This window comes from Macaca fascicularis, chromosome 3 (assembly GCF_037993035.2).
Source record: "Macaca fascicularis isolate 582-1 chromosome 3, T2T-MFA8v1.1".
Lineage (NCBI taxonomy): Eukaryota > Metazoa > Chordata > Mammalia > Primates > Cercopithecidae > Macaca > Macaca fascicularis.
Genome location: NC_088377.1, coordinates 17,760,818 through 17,775,805, shown reverse-complemented (window position 1 = coordinate 17,775,805; position 14,988 = coordinate 17,760,818).

Sequence of the window (14,988 nt, the reverse complement as noted above, 5' to 3'; positions counted from 1 at the left end):
TGATAGCATTTTACCCACAGTAGAACTTATTTCAAAATTAGTCCTCTCAAACTTCGTCACTGCTTTATCAACTACATTTATGTAATATTCTAAGTCATTTGTTGCCATTTCAATAATGTTCACAGCATCCTCACCAGGATTAGATTCCACCGGAAACCACTTTGCTCATCCATAAGTAACTCCTTATCCATTTAGGTTTTACAATGAGATTGCAGCAATTTGGTCATATCTTTAACCTCCACCTCTAATTCTAGTTCTCTTATTTCCACCACATTGGCAGTGACTTCTTCCTCTGAAGTCTTGAACTTCTCAAAGTCATGCATGAGGGTTAGAATCAACTTCCAAACTCCTATTAATGTTGATATTTTGACCTTCTCCCATGAATCATGAATGTTCTTAATGACACTTAAAATGAAGATTTTTTTTTCTCCAGAAGATAGTCAATTTCCTTTGCCCAGACCTATCAGGAATCACTATCTATGGCCACTATGCCCTGATGAAATGTATTTCTGAGATAATAAGACTTGAAGATTACAATTATTCCTTCATCCATGGGCTGCAGAATGGATGTGGTGTCAGCAGCATGAAAACATTACTCTCCTGTACATCTCCATCAGAGCTATTGGGTGACTGGATGCATTGTCAATAAACAGTAATGCTTTTAAAAGAATCCCTTTTTTGAGCAGTAGGTCTCAACAGTGAGTTGTGGGCTTAAAATATTTGATAAACCATGGTGTTACCAAATGTGCTGTTATCCAGGCTTTGTTGTTCCATTTATAGAGCATAGGCAGAGTAGATGTAACGTAATTCTTAAAGGCTGTGGGATTTTCAGAATGGTAAATGAGCATTGGTTTTAACATGAGTCACCAACTGCATTAGCCTCTGACAAAAAAGTCAGCCCGTCCTTTGAATTTTTGAAGCCAGGCACTGACTTCTCTTTAGAAGTCCTAGATGGCATCTTCTTCCAGTAGAAGAATGTTTCGCCTACATTGAGAATCTGTTGTTTAGTGTAGCCACCTTCATCAATGAGCTTAGCTAGATCTCCTGGTTAACTGGCTACAACTTCTACATTAGCACTCACTGCTTCACCTTGTACTTTATATTATAAAGATGGCTTCTTTCTTTAAAAATCATGAACCAATCTCTACTAACTCCAAACCTTTCTTGTACCGCCTCCTTATTGCTCTCAGTTTTCATAAAATTAAAGAGAGTTAGGGTCTCTCTCTGGATTAAACTTTGGCCTGAGGGCGTGTTGTGGCTGGTTTGATCTATCCAGACTACTAAAATGTTCTCCATGTCAATGGTACATCTGTTTTGCTCTCTGATCATTCTTGTGTTCACTGGAATAGCACTTTTAATTTTCTTCAAGAACTTTTCCTTTGCATTCACAACTTGGCTGTTTGGTGCAGAAACCTAGCTTTTGGCCTATCTTGACTTTCAGCATGACTTTCTCACTAAGCTTGTTAATAATTTCTAGTTTTTAAAGTGTGAGATGTGTGACTCTTCCTTTCACCTGAACACTTGAGTGTTGAACAGTAAGTGTTCACTTGAACACTCTGAGGCCATTGTAGGGTTATCAATTGGCTTAATTTCAATATTGAGTCTCAAGGAACAGGGAGGCCTGAAAAGAGGGAGAGAGATGGGAAACAGCCAGTTGATGGAGCAGTTAGAACACAAACATGTATTGATTAAGTTTGCCTTCTTATATGGGCAGGGTTTGTGGCATTCCCAAACAGTGACAATAGTAACATCAAAGATAACTGCTCACAGATCACCATAACAGATGTAATAAAAATGAAAAAGTTTGAAATATTGCTAGAATTACCAAAATGTGACACAGAGGCAAAAAGTGAGTACATGCTGTTGGAGTAATAGCACTGACAGACTTGCTCAACACGGGGTTGCCACAAACCTTTAATTTGTAAAAAGCACAGTATCTGCGAAGCACAATAAAGCGAAGTGCAAGAAAACAAGACATGCCTGTAGTTTGAAGGACATTTTTACCTTCTCTTATATGTACTACATTTATTAAGCCAAGCTTCTCTGGTAAGAAAACATATTTCATTTTATAAATATCACAATTCATGACAGATACTTTCATAGCTAATGAGAGTTTACAGTGTATGTGACTATTTAGATAAGGCATTTATTTTTGAGATTGTGTTTTATGTTACAAATATCGTAGTTTCACAACACGCAATAAGGTCCCCTGACCTTGCTATGCCACGGGGTATGAAATAAACTTGACCTCATTTTATAATCCCATTCTTCTTTCCATCTCCTACTTTAAAAGAAGCATTACACTGCATTACAATAAAATGAATTGATATATAAAGAGTACATAGCCTGGTGGTGGCACATAGAAAATGATCAGTGGACATTATCTGCTCGTACTGTTGTTAGTGGAAGAGGTACCTGTCTTTGAAGTATGCTGGATGCTTTGCTGGGTCGTTTATAGTTATCACATCTACTCCTCAAAATAACCAAGGGAAATAGGTGACATCATTTCCATTTCTAGATGAAGAAACTGGGCTCAGAGAAGTTCAGAATTTGTCCTAGAGAGTGGGGGACAGAGCCAGCATTTAAGCCAGATTGATCCAATTTTTGAAGTACTTCCACTCCTCAGTGATGATTTCTGTATTGCCAAAGACCAAGCACAGGTTAGTATAGTGGGGCGGGGTAGGGTGTGTGCATAGAAAGATATTCTCCAGTTCGTTCTCCAGTTACCAGGTTGTGGATTGAAAAATGTGATTAATATACTGGAATTCATATTGTATATAGTTACAAATATAATATATATTTATATGTATACATCTTTTCCCAATGAAAGAAAAACATACACTTAACTTTCCACACGTATTTTTCCTATAATTTCATTATAAATGTGTTCATTAAATATTCTTTGATCACAAGATTTAACATATTACATGTAAACAGCAACAAACCTGTAAACAAGAACTATTTAAGAGGTAAATTTAGACCGGTGTGGTGGCTTGCGCCTGTAATAGCAACGCTTTGGGAGGCCAAGGTGGGTGGATCACTTGAGGTCAAGAGTTCGAGACCAGCCTGGTCAACATGGTGAAACCCCATCTCTACTAAAAATTCAAAAATTAGCCGGGCATGGTGGCAGGTGCCTGTAATCCCAGCTACTCAGGAGGGTGAGGCAGGAGAATCACTTGAACCCAGGAAGCAGAGGTTGCAGTGAGCTGAGATTGTGCCAGCCTGGGTGACAGAGCAAGACTCTGCCTCAAAAGAAAAAAAAAAAGAGGTAAATGTAATACTTTTTGATTAACGTGTGTTATGGTTTAGCTGTGTCCTCATCCAGATCTCCCCTTGAATTGTAATAATCCTCATGTGTCAAGGCCAGGCCAGGTGAAGATAATTGAATCATGGGGACGGCTTTCCCCCAGGATGTTCTTGTGGTAGGGAATAAATCTCACCAGATCTGATGGTTTTATAAAGGGGAGTTCCCCTGCACACGCCCTCTTGTCTGCTGCCATGTAAGATGTGACTTTGCTCCTCCTCCACCCTTCTGCCATAATTGTGAGCTTCTCCAGCAATATAGAACTATGAGTCAATTAAACCTCTTTGCTTTATAAATTATCCAGTCTTAGGTATGTCTTTATTAGCAGCATGAGAATGGACTAATACAACATATTAAAAGCTCACTGATGTAAATCCTAGACATTTTGATTTGAAATGAAACTTCCATTTTCAAACCTGACTGCATGTTAGATTTGCCTGGCAGCTCTGGGGCTATGGGGACAACAACCATCACCACCATTCCATGCCTGGGACTCAGCTGCAAAGATGGTGTTTTAACTGATGGGGGAGTTGATGCTGTTTGAAACCTCCCCAGGTGATTCTAATGGGTCATCAGGGCTGGGAATCACTGGCCTAAAAAAGTAGAAGCACCTAATTGAATGTGATAATAAATACTTGCTGGAACGGATTAAGTGCTCAGTACTTTAAAACCAATGCCCTTGGTTGGGCGCGGTGGCTTGTGTCAGTAATCCCAGCACTTCAGGAAGCAGAGGCGGTTTGATCGCTTGAGATCAGGAGTTCAAGACCAGCCTGGACAACACGGTGGAACTACTAAACCTGTTTTCTCTACTAAAAATACAAAAATTAGCTGGGCATGGTGGTGGACACCCGTAGTCCCAACTTCTCAGGAGGCTGAGGCAGGAGAATCGCTTGAACCTGGGAGGCAGAGGTTGCAGTGAGCCAGGATCATACCACTGTGCTCTAGCTGGGATGACAGAGTGACTCTGTCGCAAAAAAAAAAAAATCAATGCCCTCATCTGCACAGCATCCATGAAAGAATCTTCCTTTGGTCTTTAACCTTCCTCAGATGCTATCTCCTTCTCCAGACCTACTTGTCTCTAAAGTGTAGAGGCTGCTCAAAGTTTCTATTTCTTCCACTTCTTAATCCATCTCAACCAACAGTTATGATCTCCATCCTCCTGAAACTGATCTTACCAAGCCTCAATCAGTAATTCATTTACTATACCTTAATATGTAATTTATAACTAATACATAACATTAATGTATATTGAAGACCTACCTGAAGATTGCAGTGAGTCATAAGAAGGGGTATTGAATGCCTGAGTCTCTAGGAATAGATTATAGAGTTGAACAAAGATTTTAAAATTACCTTGTCCTGTGCTTCTCAAGTTAATTTCATGTAGAGTGACACATCTCTTTATTTGGGAAGCTTATTTGAAATGTCAGCAGGTAATAAAAGAGAGGGTGGGGCTACTTTGTGGGGTATTGGTGGTGGGGACAGAGCCCTGATTGCTGGATTCTGTCTACCTTTCTGTCCACTGTTCCCTCAGAGATAGGCCTTAGAGATTTCCACAGACCCTCTGCATCTCTGCAAAGGAGAGTTTGGAAACTACCCATCTAGTCTTGATCCCTTTCAGATACAGCACAGGATATGTCTGCCACCTTAAGAAGCTTCTAGGTTTTTTTTTTCTTTTTTTTTTTTGTTTTGTTTTGTTTTTTGAGATGGAGTCTCTGTCGCCCAGGCAGCCTCTGGAGTAGCTGAGACTACAGGCACCCGCCATCATACCCAGTTAATTTTGCTGAGACTACAGGTGCCTGCCGCCACGCCCAGCTGATTTTTGTAATTTTAGTAGAGACGGGGTTTCACCATATTGGCCAGGCTGGTCTTGAACTCCTGACCTTGTGATCCCCCAACCTCGGCCTCCCAAAGTGCTGGGATTACAGGCGTGAGCTACCACCCCCAGTCACTTCCAGGTTTTATAAATAAAACACCTGTTAATGTTAAAAAACATAACGTATGAGCTCACATTTACAATGTGTTTATTACGTGGCAGTCACCTTTCTATGTCACATGTAGTGACTTGTTCGGTCTCACAACAGTACTGTGACTGCAGTTATTATCACTCCCATTTTATGGATGAGGACACAGAAGCATGAGGCTTTAATTTGCCTGCCAGTCACAGCTGGGGAATGCACTTATGTACCCATGTTCTTAAGTGGTAACACTTTGCCTTGTATTAATATATACAAGGATTCTGTCTGGTAGCCTGCACCACACATACACCATGTCTTTGTGCACATACATTATTTAACCAATAGATCTTTAGTACTGGTGGCTCATTATTCATTAGTGGCAGATACTGGAGATACTGGAGTTAACACCATGTGAGGAAGACAGACAACACACCTGTAAACAAATAAGGAAATAAGACGATGCAGAAAGGGAAGTGCAATGAAGAACATATGACGGTGAAGCCACAGGAGTTACCAGGATGACGGTGCATCTTACTTCCTGCAGGCTTGCTAGAACTTTGCCGCTCAAAGGGTGGCCGGCAGCCGGGGAGGATCGGTGTCATATGAAAGGTTGTTAGAAATAAAGAATCTTGGGAACCACGAGACCTACTCCAGAATCAGAATCTGCATTTTAAGAAGCTTCCCAAGTGATTCATGTGCACATTAAAATGTGAGGGGCACTGAACAGCAGAGGGCACGTTTCTGTTGCTAGCAGCCAAGATTCATTCTTTCTCTCCCCCGCCCATTCAGACACACACACAAACACATACACAATATATGTACATAAATAAAAAATATGGACTTTGCATTTTGAAATGTTATATTGTAACATAAGAACATTCCTGGCCAGGTGTGGTGGCTCATACCTGTAATCCCAGCACTTTGGGAGGCCGAGGCGGGTGGATCACAAGGTCAGGGGTTTGAGATCAGCCTGGCCAATATGGTGATACCCTGTCTCTACTAAAAATACAAAAATTAGCTGGGTGTGGTGGTGGGCGCCTGTAGTCCCAGCTCAGGAGGCCAAGGCAGGAGAATCACTTGAACCTGGGAGGCAGAGGTTGCAGTGAGCTGAGATCGCACCACTGCACTCCAGCCTGGGTAACAGAGCGAGACTCTGTCTCAAAAACAAACAAACAAAAATTTCCTAATTTTATTTGCAGTGTATTCTCAGAAACTTCATCATTTAAAAACAGTATGTTGTCATTAGACTAATGATATAATTGGGGGTTATATTGCTGATTCAACATGAAATAATTCATAGTGCTGACTAAAAAGAACATAAAAGAAAAACTAAGTAAAATTTCTATATATCCTTTTAAAATATGAAATTTAATGCTTCAACTCCAATAAAATGAGTAAAAAATACACAGTAAATTTAAATATAATAAATATATACATATATAACTTAAATATATAAATATATAAATTAAATATATAAATTAAATATGTATAAATAAAATGAGTAAAAAATACACTGTAAATATACAGAACTTCAATTTGCTATAAAAAATATATATAGTATATAAATATTACTCCAGTGTAAATTTGCTTTAAATAAGGATGCCAATTATAAGCATTATTTAAACATTAAATGACTATGTTTGCATTTTGATGAGAAAATTCATAATTTTCCAGGCCACTTTTACTCCTTTATTATTTTTATTAAATTTTTAATATTTTGGATACATAGTAGGTGTTTATGGGGTTCATGAGGTGTTTTCATACAGGCATCCAATGTGAAATAATCACATCATGGAGAACGCAGGATCTATCCCCTCAAACATTTATCCTTTCAGTTGCAATCCACTTAAACTCTTAGTTATTTTAAAATGTACAACTAAGTTATTATTGACTATAGTCACCTGTTGTGCTATCAAATAGTAGGTGTTATTCCCACTACTTTATTTGTAGCCATTAACTATCTCCACCTCCCTCACCCGCCATTACCCTTTCTAGCCTCTGGTAACCATTTTTCTGCTCTGTCTATGAGTTCAATTGTTTTTATTTTCAGATCCCACAAATAAGTGAGAACATGTGACATTTGTCTGTCTGTTGTCCAGGCCACTTTTAAAAAACATCTAGTTTTAATTAAACACATACAACCTTTTTCTCTGAGGACAAGTAACACTCAGAATCATCCTGATTATCTTAGAGTTTTCAGAAACTACTACTCAGAGTACTGAGGTGTTATTTCAGCAAAGGTTGGTGGCACTTTTCTTACTAAAAACACTTAGAAAATAGAAACCACCCAAAATATCCCTACTTGGCACTGTCCAGCCTTTTCAGTTGCCTCAGATTTTGTATAGCAAAGGTCAAACAGAAGCCACTGGGGGAAGAAGAAAGAAAAAAGAACTACCAAGGGACTCAAAAAAAATCCAGCTGAACAATCATCATCTCAAACAATAATCCCAGTTTGCCTAGTACTTTCCTGGTTTTAGCACTGAAAGTCTCAATTCCCAGGAACCCTCTCAGTTCCTGGAAAACTGGAATGGTTGGACGCTCTAGGCCACTGGAATGGTTGGGCTTTCTATCCCCACCCAAATCTCATCTTGAATTGTGATTCCCATCATCCCCATGTGGCAAAGGAGAGACTAGGCGGAGGGATCATGGGGGTGTTCTCCCTCATTCTGTTCTTGCGATAGTGAGTGAGTTCTCACAAGATCTGATGGTTTTATAAGGGGCTCTTTCCCCTTTGCTCAGCACTTCTCCTTCCTGCGACCTTGTGAAGAAGGTGCCTTGCTTCGCCTTCACCTTCTGCCATGATTGTAAGTTTCCTGAGGCCTCTCCAGCCATCCTGACCTGTGAGTCAATTAAACCTCTTTCCTTTATAAATTCCCTAATCTCAGGCCGTTCCTTATAGCAGTATGAAAACAGACTAATATAGTCTGTTAATATAGATTAATTTTCAAAAACAGGTTTCACAGAATTGTGACACAATATTGGGTTTTATTTTGCTGCTTGCAAAGAAAATCCTCCCAAAATATTAAAACTCAACACCAAAGAGTATCAAACGTTAATTTAATAGTATCAAATGAATAGAACATGTGTTTGGTAAAAAGAAAAACAAATTTCCATTGCCTTTGTCTTCCCTTTCTTAATTTTGTGTTTAGCCTGTTCGGGAGAAAGCAGAAAAAGACATTGCCTTTATAATTCACTAGACCACTGAGCTCCAAAATGGAGGTAAATGAAGCCAACATTAACACTTCTATTTTTAATGATTTAATGTTCCTAAAACTGAATAATAGAAATTTTGCTTTACTGATGTGTAATACACAGATTGATACTAATGTCTTCAGCGGATCAGTAAGTCAGAATGCATAGTTCTGGAGGGAGGATGGGGTGACATCGGTTCCTTCTGCCGTTGGTTTATTTCTGAGACTCTTAAAGTGTATTATCAGTGACATACTATAGGAGGTCATCTTTGTGTTAATTTATAAAAATGAGACCTTTGAATATGTGATCCTTTTTGAGATGGAGTGTAGTAATCAGCTTTTACTGTGTAACAAAGCACTTGAAAACTCAGTGGTTTGAAATAACAACTTTTATTCTTTTTTTTTTTTTTGAGCTGGAACTTCACTCTTGTTGCCCAGGCTGGAGTACAATGGTACCATCTTGGCTCACTGCAACCTCTGCCTCCTGGCTTCAAGTGATTCTCCTGCCTCAGCCTCCCGAGCAGCTGGGATTACAGGCATGTGCCACCATGCCCGACTAATTTTTTAAATTTTTAGTAGGGACAGGGTTTCTCCATGTTGGTCAAGCTGGTCTTGAACTCCCAACCTCAGGTGATCCACCTGCCTCGGCCTCCCAAAAGTGCTGGGATTACAAGCGTGAGCCAACATGCCCTGCCAACTTTTACTCTTTCTCATGATTCTGTGTGAAGCCTGAACGAAATTTGAGTGGTTCTTCTGATGTCCTTGTTTGAGGTGGGTTAATCTAGGATGACTTTATTACTTTATTAGTAAGTATGGTGGGCTGGGAGTGTTGGGACAATCCCCTGTGCCACCTGGTCTCTCATCCTCTACCAGACTAGTCTACAATTCTTTTATTCTTTTTTTCTTTTTGAGATGGAGTCTTACTCTCACCCAGGCTGGAGTGCAGTGCCGCAATCTCTGCTCACTGCAACCTCTGCTTCCCAGGCTCAAGCAATTCTTCTGTCTTAGCCTCCTAAGTAGGTGGGATTACAGGGGCGCACCACCATATCCAGCTAATTTTTGTATTTTTTTAAATAGAAATGGAGTTTTACCACGTCAGCCAGGCTGTGTCGATTTCCTGACCTCAGGTGATCTGTCCGTCTTGGCCTCCCAAAGTGTTGGGGTTACAAGCATGAGCCACCACACCTGGCCTAGTCTGGGTTTCTTCACTTGGTGATTAATGAAGAGCAAACAGCAGAAAGAGAGGAAGCACAGGCCCTTTTCAAGCCTTTGTTTGCACCACTTTTGCTAATGTCTCATTGGCTAAGGCAAGTCACATGGCCAAGCCCAGGTTCAAATGTTAGAGAAAAGTACTCTGCCTTTTTCTTGGAGGGTCTGCAAAATCACATTGCAGGAATGGGTAGAATTTATGGCTATTGCAAGCAATCACAGAGGTGGAACTAGTAAACCATTAAAATGTGTTGTAACCCAGAAGTTCCTGGCTCAATTTCTGGCAAAGCATTTAAAAGATGTATTAAAAGATGGCATGCATGATACAAACAATCCAAATTTGCTGTCTTCTTCTGTAAAGATAAATGGGTGTTAGAATCATGTTATGGAGCAAATATTTTGACCAAATAAACACAGCGTGTCCTTTCAAAGTAAATATGACATTTCAACAATGTGTAAGAAAGCACTCATTTTTCAAAAGAAAATTGTGGTATACAAAAAGCCTTTCAAAATAGTTTGAAAATATTTCCAATGTGAACTTATTCTATTTTAAAAATGGATGTTCATTAATCCTGTAATGCCAGCACTTTGGAAGGCCTAGGCAGGAGGATTGCTTAAGGCCAGGAGTTTCAGATCAGCCTGGGCAACACGGAGATGCCCCCATCTCTACTAAAAATTTTAAAAATTCACCAGGCATGTGGTGCATGCCTATAGTCCCAGCTATTCAGGAGGCTGAGGTGGAAGGATAGCTTGACCCCAGGAGTTTGAGGCTGCAGGGAGGAATGATTGAGCCACTGTATTCCAGCCTGGGCAACAAAGTGAGACGACTCTGTCTCTAGGAATTCTTTTTTAAAGGATATTGGGATGATGCAAAAAAATTCAAGACATTCCCACCACTTAGAGTTGTACTTTTTAAATGGATGTATATGTATTTGTGAGTATGCCAGGAACAGTAGTTTTTTTTCTTTTTTTTTGAGACAGAGTCTCGCTGTGTTGCCCAGGCTGCAGTGCAGTGGCACAATCTCACCTCACTGCAACCTCCACCGACTGAATTCAAGCGATTCTTGTGCCTCAGTCTCCTGAGTAACTGGGACTACATGCACGTGCCACCACACGCGACTAATTTTTGTATTTCTTAGTAGAGACGGGGTTTTGCCGTGTTGGCCAGGCTAGTCTCAAACGATCTGCCCACCTTGGCCTCGCAAAGTGCTGGGAATACAGGCATGAGCCACAGTGCCAGGCCAAGGAACAGCAGATTAACATGAGATAAACATGCCACATATTTTTAGGTTATCAATTATACTCAAAGATTCATAATAAAATATATTGCCACAAAATAGTTATATGCTGGAGTAACAGGCAAAAATGAAAAAGCAACATTTACAATGACACATGAAACTTCAAATGAATTCTGAAGTTTTTGCCGTATCTTCAGACTTGGTGAGGAGACGTGGGAATAAGTATAAGGTGAGACAATGTTTCTCTGTCACTAGGGGTACCTTCCCAGTAAAGCTTGTTTGAGATGTACCATCATTCTATAAGGAGCTATCCTTACATATGTAATGTCTTGGAAATGTCTGTTGCCTATTTGTTTTAGATACAATTTTTCTTTTATTTTAGATTATGTTCTCCAGGACAGGGTTATATTTCTTAATTACTTTTCAGGATAATATAAGGTAATTATGGTTTTTAAGTAATAAAAATTAAAAGTTGAAAATCTTTTGAAGTTTTAGTGGGGAGGTAAACAGGTGCAATAACTTTGGAAAACAGATGGATATTCATATACCAGGTGAGTTAGCAGTTTTATTCTTAGGAATATATTAGAAGCTCTTGCACATGTTTAAGACTGTTGACAGCAACACTGTTCGTAAAAGCAAAAATCTGGAAAGAACTCAAATGCACATCAACAGGAGTGTAGATTCAAGAATTGTGTAATCACACAATGAAATATTACATAGCATTCTTACCTAATAAGACACTACAACACTCACAATTGGATAAATCTTACAAATATTAGGTTGGTGCAAAAGTAACTGTGTTTTTTTCTATTAAAAGCAATAACGAAAACCATAATTACTTTTGTATCAACTTAATATACTATCCAATGGAAAACAGTTATCAGGACATTATCTATAGCATACTACCTTTACATAATATAAATGCTGGTCCCTATATCTCAATGTGTCACTGAGTTTTGCAGTTTTGGTAGGTTACATAATAGAAATGAAAGGGTTAGCTTAAATATCGAACTTGTAACACAAATAGCTTTTTAAAGGCATATTAAAACTTTTACTAAGAAGAAAAAAGATTTAAACATTGTGTTGGAATGGATGTAGCAAATTATGGATTTTATGTTTTCAGTGAATTTTCCTATGGACTTTTCTAGTTTTCCTTTCCCCCCATTGATTAAATTAAAACCTCTATATTATCCATGAGTGCCTTACCAGAAGTCCTGGTGCCTAGAAATTATTTATATAATGAATAATAGCTGCCATTTTTGAGTACTTATCAGGGGTAGAGATTGTGCTAAAGACTTTATATTCATTTCCTCATGTAATTAGAAGAGTTAGAAGAGAAAGGAAGGCAATCACCACAGAAAGGAAGGCAATCACCACAGAAAGGAAGGCAATCACCAGGAAGAGGTGTTATCCATAAAGTAGGAATGAGAAAGGGAAAGATAAAATGATATTATTTATTTTCCTTGTGTTTTTTGACTTTGTTTTTTTTAGAGCAGTTTTAGGTTCACTGCAAAATTGAGAGGAAGGTACAGAGATTCCCCATGTATCCCCACCCCACACATGCATAGCCTCCACCATTACTGACATCCCCACCAGAGTGGTGCATTTGGTGCAGTCGATAAACCCGATTGACACATCATTATATCACCCGGAGTCCATAGTTTACATTCAGGTTCACTGTTGGTGTTCTGCATTCTATGAGTTTGGACAAATATATAATGACATGTTTTCCATGGTTCTTGGAAGAGCATTCATACTGCTTCATTAAAATATATTTCTTTTTATATTGTATTTTTCTTAATTGAAACACTTATAAACATTTTGTCATTTAGCTGCAATTTCATTCAATTTAAAATGCATTTCATCATAAGAAGTAATTTATAGTTTAAATTTAAAATATTACCTTTTAAAATGATCTTTAATATACAGTGAAAGCTTAAGTTTTTAGCATAGTAGATAGTATAACTAGAGCTTGGTGATTAACACTAAGCTAGTGAGTGAAGTACTTTATTATGGAAATATATAAGTATAAAATACTAATTTATCTCTTAAACTTTGAGGTACTAAGTTTTATTCCTCATAATGACTTGTATTTTTCCCAACTGAATACTTCTACTTTTTTTTTTTTTTTTTTTTTTGAGGCAGAGTCTTGCTCTGCCGCCCAGGCTGGGGTGCAGTGACCAGATCTCGGCTCACTGCAAGCTCCGCCTCCCGGGTGCACGCCATTCTCCTGCCTCAGCCTCCCGAGTAGCTGGGACTACAGGCACCCGCCACCTCGCCCAGCTAATTTTTTGTAATTTTTAGTAGAGACGGGGTTTCACCGTGTTGGCCAGGATGGTCTCGATCTCCTGAGTTCGTGATCCACCCGCCTCAGCCTCCCAAAGTGTTGGGATTACAGGCGTGAGCCACCACGCCCGGCCCAAATACTTCTACTTTTTAAAGAAAGGTATAACTCTGTGTTGAATGTTATATGTCACTGACAGTCATGATATACTTTTTAAAGACTGAGCCTGTTAACATGATTTTAATAAAAATCAGGAGAGTGAAAATTTAAACTAAAAACAGATTCCAGCTTTCTCCAACATCTTTATCACTTTCCTTACGGGCAGTGTTAAATGTATCTTATTCTCTTCAATTTTTCCTTACTGAGTTTACAGTAATGACAAATAGCAAATCTTAAATGTGACTTAAGTATATACTAAGTGTTGCCTATTGACTGACTCCTATTCATTTATTTCTCATGTTGGATATTTTCGTAAGCATGTAGCATAGAGCTATTAGGAAGATTGGAGAAGGTTCCAATCAGGAGATGAATTTTGAGCTGTTCTTGACAGCAAGTAATGAGTAAAAAAGAGGTGAGGTGGGTGACTTTGGGTACAATTCCATTCAGGATGAGATGATAGCAGGTGAAAAAGTACAGAGCTAATTTTCTCTGTAAAGCAACAGACAACTGAAAAAATAAAATTTCAAAACAATACCAGTTACAATACCATCAACCATCATACCATATTAAGAATAAATTCAGCCAAATGTGTGGTAGGCAATTTTTGTATATCAGCTTTGTATTCTCTGACTTCATTAAATTCACTTGTTAATTCTAGTAAGTTAAAATTTTTTCTTATGATTTTTCTACAGAAAAGAACATATCAACTATTAATATGAAGTCTTCTGTCCACTTTTTTATTTATTTACGTATTTTTGCCTTATTGAACTGGCTATTACCTCCAGTATAGCACAAACTACAAAAAGTTGCAGAGAATAAGTAAAATATATCTAATATAAAATATATTTAAATAAGTATTGCAATATACCATGTTTATACATTGGCAGATTCAAGACTGTTAGGACATCTATTCTCTCCCAAATATAAATTTAACACTATTCCAAATAAAATCTCAGCATACTTAAAAAAAATCTAGAAGCCAATTCTAATATATTTATGGATTGCTGAAGACCCAGAATGTACATATTCTGAAAAAAAATTTTATTAGAGAATTCACACACCTGATTTCAAGGTATACTCTAAAGTTTCTATAATTGAGACAATATGGCATTTGTAAAAGGAGAGACAACTAGATCCAAGAAAAAAAATAGGATCTAGAAGTTGTTCCATAGTTACATGGTAATCAATTTTTGGCAAAGTGCCAAAGTAAATCAATGGGAAAAGAACAATTTCAACAAATGATGTGGAACATCTGTACATCTGCATGGGAAAATAAATTCACCCTGACCTCTGCCTCGCACCATCCACAACATTTTTTAAGATGGGAAGTAGACCTCAGTGTAAAAGCTAAAATGTTGGCTGGGCACGGTGGCTCAAGCCTGTAATCCCAGCACTTTGGGAGGCCGAGACGGGCGGATCACGAGGTCAGGAGTTCGAGACCATCCTGGCTAACACGGTGAAACCCCGTCTCTACTAAAAAATATGAAAAAAACTAGCCGGGCGAGGTGGCGGGCGCCTGTAGTCCCGGCTACTCGGGAGGCTGAGGCAGGAGAATGGCGTAAAAACCCGGGAGGCGGAGCTTGCAGTGAGCTGAGATCCGGCCACTGCACTCCAGCCTGGGCGACACAGCGAGACTCCGTCTCAAAAA